This window comes from Mastomys coucha, unplaced genomic scaffold (assembly GCF_008632895.1).
Source record: "Mastomys coucha isolate ucsf_1 unplaced genomic scaffold, UCSF_Mcou_1 pScaffold6, whole genome shotgun sequence".
NCBI lineage: Eukaryota > Metazoa > Chordata > Mammalia > Rodentia > Muridae > Mastomys > Mastomys coucha.
The window spans coordinates 124,035,197-124,041,090 of record NW_022196912.1 but is presented as its reverse complement, the minus strand read 5'-3'; the positions used below and the strand labels follow the sequence as shown (position 1 = coordinate 124,041,090).

The following is a 5,894-nucleotide window of genomic DNA, read 5'->3' as shown; positions in this document are numbered from 1 at the left end:
ACTTTAAACTCATGTAGGCTGCCGGCTGTAGAGGATCAGTGAGCGAATGTATGAAAAGTGTTAAGTAGCTCTTGGCTCAAGGTTCCAGAGCTGCTTGATGCTTGTGATGCATGGGGCAGTGTCTCAGTCCCCAGCATGCACCTAGTCACTCATCAGGCAATTGGTCAGTGCTTGTTGACTTAGTAGACAGGCTTTATTGCAAATGTCAGAAACACAGCTGTGATGGTTTGCATACGGTCAGCATAGGGAGTGGCACTAGTAGAAGGTGTGGCCCTGTTGGAGTAGGTGTGTCACTGTGGGTGTGGGTTATAAGATTCTCATCCTAGCTGCCTGGAAGCAGTCTTCCACTCGAAGCCTCCAACTGTACCATGCCTGCCTGAATGTTGCTATGTTTCCACCTCGATGATAATGGACTGAACCTCCGAATCTGTAAGCAGTCCCAATTAGATGTCCTTTATAAGACTTACATTGGTCATGGTGTCCGTTCACAGCACTAAAACCCTAACTAAGACAATAGCTCATATCAGTTAAAGTGAAAATCACTCTCCACAGTGGGAAGTGCAAGGGCATCTCTGGCTTCAGGCGTAGCTGAGTCCAGGAGCTTGGGCAGTATATATGATGGTTGATGTTGGTGGTCAATTAGATTCTCCTCAGAGAAAGTCTCTGGGGATGTCTGTGAAGGCATGTTTAGACTACATTAGTCTCTGGCCACTTCGATGAGGGTTTACGGTGATTATGTTGACGGAGGAAGACCCACCCTACAAATGGGTGGCGCCATTCCCTAGGCCTGGACCCTCAACTGTATAAAAAGGAGAAAGCTAGCTGAGCACCTGCACTTGGCATTCTCTACTTCCTCACTGTGGATGTGCAATGTGACTTCAAGCTGTTTCAAGTTCCCATTACTGTGACTTCACTGTGACAGACTGAACCCCCAAACTGTGAACCCAAACAATGTTCCTTCCTCCCTTAAGTTGTGCTTGCCAGGATGATTTATCACAGCATCAGGAACAACGCCAATAAAGTGATCAGCGAAGACGGGAGACCAAGAAGTGTTGCACAGCTAGCTCTATAAGCAAGCCCCTCTCTCAGGCCGCTGAGTCCTGTTTATAGCCCTCCAAACATCACGGGTCTCCCATGGGTCTTGTCTCACCACATGTCTTGCCTCAGCACTTGAGTCTATCTCAGCTGATGTCACTCTGCCAATCAACCTGAGTCCAAGGAAGCAGCAAGAAACTGCAGCACGCCACCAGAAGTGTTTTGGCGCATTTCTCTCTATGGAGTCCCGACAAATACAGCTCAACTATACAATGTAAGGTGGACCAATATATGCGTGTTTGTGAAGAATCTTTTATCACACGTCCTTTCACATGCTTGCTTTAGCAAAACATTCTTTCATCTGTGTCAGCTTCAGGAAAACACTCCTTCATGTCCTGTTTGCCCCAGCAAAACACCATCTAACACTTTCCAAAGAACTCTTAGATTTCCACTTCAGAAGTATAAACCAAATGAACCCTTGCTCCCCTAAGTTGCTTTTTGATCATGGAGCTTGCCAGAGCTACAGAAACAAGGATACTATTCCAGAAAGTGAAAGCGAAGTCTCTGTATCTGTCTCTCTCTCCACCTCTGTGTGCGCACAAGCATGTATGTGTAATGTGTGCGTGTGGGACAGAGATAAGCCTTGAGTGTCAAAACCCAGGAGCCTCCCACATTGTTTGAGAGATGGTCTCTTAGCCGTTACCTGGAGCTCTCCAATTCTGCACACTGGTCGCCCCTACTCCCCTCCCCTGAGATCTGTCAGAATGGGGAATACAAGTGTGCTTGTCTCCACACCCAGCCTCTTTACGTGTGTGCTGGTCATGGAACTCAGCACTTTACCAGCTGAGCTGTCTCCTTGCCCTAAGATGCTTTGTCTCCCTCACATGTTGTCAGCTGTGCTTTAGCCTCCTGCCCACGTGTGGAGATAAGGCTAGCTTTGGGCTAGGAGACAGAAGAGCTGCGGCAGGTGGGTTTCTCCGGGACTGCCTGCCTGCCCTATCACAGCCTAAGCATCCACCAGGAAACCCCACTGGGATTGGAGTCAGCTGGGCCTTGAGGCAGAAACACCCTAATTGATAACAGCTGTCATGTTTTCTGTGGCACCATAGAGAGCTGAGACTTCTGTTTCACAATTTACTAGCTGAGTTCACGAGCTTTTGACAGCTCGATGGGATTTACAGAAGTTGTAAAAACTCGTCTCCTCTGGGGATGAGACTGCTCCTGGACCTGCTCCCACATGCCCTAGCCTTGCTCCACCCTATAACTTTTGGGGAGAAAGGGTTTGAGTTCAAAGATGGGGGAGCATGGAATGTGTAAACTAAACTATGTAAAAGTGATTCCATTTCCGAGGCAGCTTCTCGAGGACTCTCACAGATGCTCCAGTCAACACAAATGGAATCTTACCGGAGAGTGGCTGGGGTTCCCTAGCCTTTAGGTTGAAGTTGCTTTAGATGGATGGGTGAGCAGGTGTGGGGCAGATTGGGAATGGCGGATGATGGAAGGAGCTTCCTGAGTCATGCTAATTGATCTGAGAGGTGAACAGTGAGCCTGGCTCTAGCCCCCTCAAGAGTGTCCCAAGATTCTCACCTGTAGTTCAGAAAGGCATGTTCTTCACCTTAAACCCCCTGAAGGGCAGGTAAGGATTTCTTTTGCTCACTAAAGGGCCAACAACCTCTGCCACATGCTTCCAGGATATGTTCCAGGAGGCAGGGGAGAAAAACAGGAGCACCGGAGAAGTGTGAGTGTGGGAGGCTGTGGCTTTGAGCAAAAGTTATTGGTTGATGTGCGTGTGTGTGTGTGTGTGTGTGTGTGTGTGTGTGTGTGTGTGTGTGTGAGTGTGTGATGAATGGCTGTGTGAGTGTCTGCCTGAGGGCCTGTGAAGTGAGCATGTGTGCCTGGATCTCAGTGCTTGGTGTGTCTGTATGTGGTGCATGGATCTCTCCCTAACCCCCTCCATCCCCTCTCCCAAGTGTGTGTGTGTGTGTGTGTGTGTGTTGTGAGAATACCTTAATGGGGAGACATAAGCAACATCTTGCCTTCTCCTCATAAGGTCACAACAAAAAACTAAAACGAGTCCATATGGGAGCAAATAGGTTTACTGGGCTTCCTTACAGAGTACAGGGGGCTATGGGTGGAGCTATGGGCGGGGCTGTGGGCGATCCTGTAGCAGCCACTCTGGAAGGCCTCCTGATAGCACCAGTGATGGCTTTCCCATCGCTGCATCCATAGAGCTCCTTCCCATTATTCTCCACCATCCTATAGACTCCTGAAACCACATGCACTTCAAGCAGAATTGCATACAAGTGTGAGAAGAGGGGATAGAATCTCAAGTGTGGATCCACTGAGCCTCCTCACCCCTCGTCTGTGTGGAAATGTTAACTGTCCACAGTCCTGATTATGGTGGACTCCTACAAGCAAGCACAGCTGGGCTCATGAAGGTAGCTCAGAGGAGCTTGTAACATAACTGTGTGTAGGGAGATACATCTGAGAACAGGAGTCATGTGTGCTCAGGGCCCAGCGAATGGCTCCCCCACAGCCCTTCAGGGAGTCTGCTCGGTATTAAATGTAAACTCTTGCATGGTTCTGAAGTCTACTTCTTAGACTGAAGACCAGAATGTTCCTCATGCAACATGAAGCTAGGAGCTGGTCTGGATGTCTTGCAAGCCAGAAGCATGCAACGTAAAGATACTCTGCAGTGGAAGACTATTGAGGTGTGGGGCATGGTTGAGCCACAGACCAGCCAGGCTTGGAGGAAGAGATGGCTGGATCCTGACCTTGGCCCCCAGCTCCAAGCACTACTTGAGAGCTAAGCTGTACTATTCTCTGTGGCGGGTAGAATTCAGTCCAGGGAGAGCATCGGGCTGACTCTTCTGTTTTAGAGATCTTGAGATTCCTTTCTCTCTCTCTTGGCCCTGTAAATCTTCCCTATTTCCCATGTTTCTCTTGGGGTTCCAGTATTCTTTTATGGGGGGAGGGTGCAATGAACTTTTATTGATGGTATTCAAGAGAGTAGAGAGGGCTCCCTAGGCCACTCTTATTATTATGGGGGTCAGGGATGGAAAGTCTAAGGAAGATGCTCAGTGTTGGAGGGCCGAGTTGAGATAGGGACTCCTCAGCAACCAAGGGCCTCTCTCTTGATCTCAGTGTCCTTGCTGGGGTGGGTGGTCCAGGGTTTCTTACTCCTTGGAGGCCATGTAGGCCATGAGGTCCACCACCCTGTTGCTGTAGCCATATTCATTTTCATACCAGGAAATGAGCTTTACAAAGTTGTCAGTGAGAGCAATGCCAGTCCCAGCATCAAAGGTAGAAGAGTGGAAGTTGCTGTTGAAGTCGCAGGAGACAACCTGGTCCTTGTTGTAACCCAGGATGCCCTTCAGTGGGCCCTCAAATGCCTGCTTTACCATCTTCTTGATGTTGTCATACTTAGCAGGTTTCTCCAGGTGGCATGTGAGATCCATAACGTATACATTGGGGGTAGGAACACAGAAGGCCATGCCAATGAGCTTCCCATTCAGCTCTGGGATGAGCCTGCACACAGCCTTGGCAGCACCAGTGGATGCAGGGATGATGTTCTGGGCAGCCCCACGGCCATCATGCCATAGCTTTCCAGAGGGGCCATCCACAGTCTTCTGAGTGGCAGTGATGGCATGGACCGTGGTCATGAGCCCTTCCATGATGCCAAAGCTGTCACGGATGACCTTGGCAGTTAGTGGTGCAGGATACATTGCTGGCAAGCTTGAGTGAGTTGTCTTATTTCTCATGGTTCACATCCATCACAAACATGGGTGCATTAGCAGAAGGGGCGGAGATGGTGACCCTTTTGGCCCCACCCTTCAAGTGGGCCCCAGCCTTCTCCATGGTGGTGAAGACACCAGTAGGCTCCATGACATACTCAGCAACAGCATCACCCCATTTGATGTTAGCGGGATCTCGTTCCCAGAAGATGGCGATGGGCTTCCTGTTGATGACAAGCTTCCCATTCTTAGCCTTGACTGTGCCACTGATTTTGCCATGGGTGGGGCCATACTGGAACATGTAGACCATGTAGTTGAGGTCGATGAAGGGGTCGTTGATGGCAACAATCTCCACTTTGCCAGATGCAGATCAGAAAGGCAGCCCTGGTAACCATGCACCCAATCCAGCCCAATCCATTCACACTGACCTTCACTATTTTGTCTACTGGACGAGGTTGGCACTGCACAAGAAGATGCGGCTGTTTCTGGAACAGGTCAGAGCAGAGAGCTGTATTCTTATGTTAAGTTTCCCTCAAATTCCCAGTGGTGTTGGTGTTTCAGCCTAGTGAAGATACTCAGACTTCACAGGTATGCACGTGCCAGCGTTTCTCAAGAGAGCTAAGATGTAGGACTCTCTTGACAGAGGGATTAGGGGGAAACCCTTGCCCTTGGTCTCATGGCTAATAGGTGGTGGAACAATAACATGGCCTGGACAGCCTGACCTTGGTGCCTGTATGCAAGATGACTTGGCGACTGTCCTTTCTTTCTGTAAAGGGGAACGAGCTAGGATCTGGTGTTTTAGTCTGCTTCTGCAGTTGCCTGATGGGGCTCTGTGGGCACATGTCAAGGGCATACAAGGATCAGGGCCACTCTGTACTGTGTCTTTGGGGCCATGGCAGAGGCCAGAGCAGAGGGACTAGGCTCTGAGAGAGTTGTCTTTTTTGAGGGTCCCAGTTGAAGAAGATAAGGGCGTTCGAGCTTGGGAGGTTCTGGACAGCTCTCCTGGTCCCCTGCTGGCTACCTATACCTTGTACCAAGGTGAACTCCAAGTCTGGAGAAGGAAGATGCCCACCGTGCTGACAGACAGCCTGTGACCAAGAGTGAGAGAGAGGCTACACTTTACCC

The 5,894-nt window shown here is 49.8% G+C and overlaps 1 pseudogene; it reads right to left on the bottom strand.

The window, feature by feature from the left end:
* Window positions 1–4,206: 4,206 nt before the first annotated feature.
* LOC116080199 lies at window positions 4,207–5,200 on the bottom strand (annotated as a pseudogene).
* Between the last annotated feature and the right edge of the window lie 694 nt (window positions 5,201–5,894).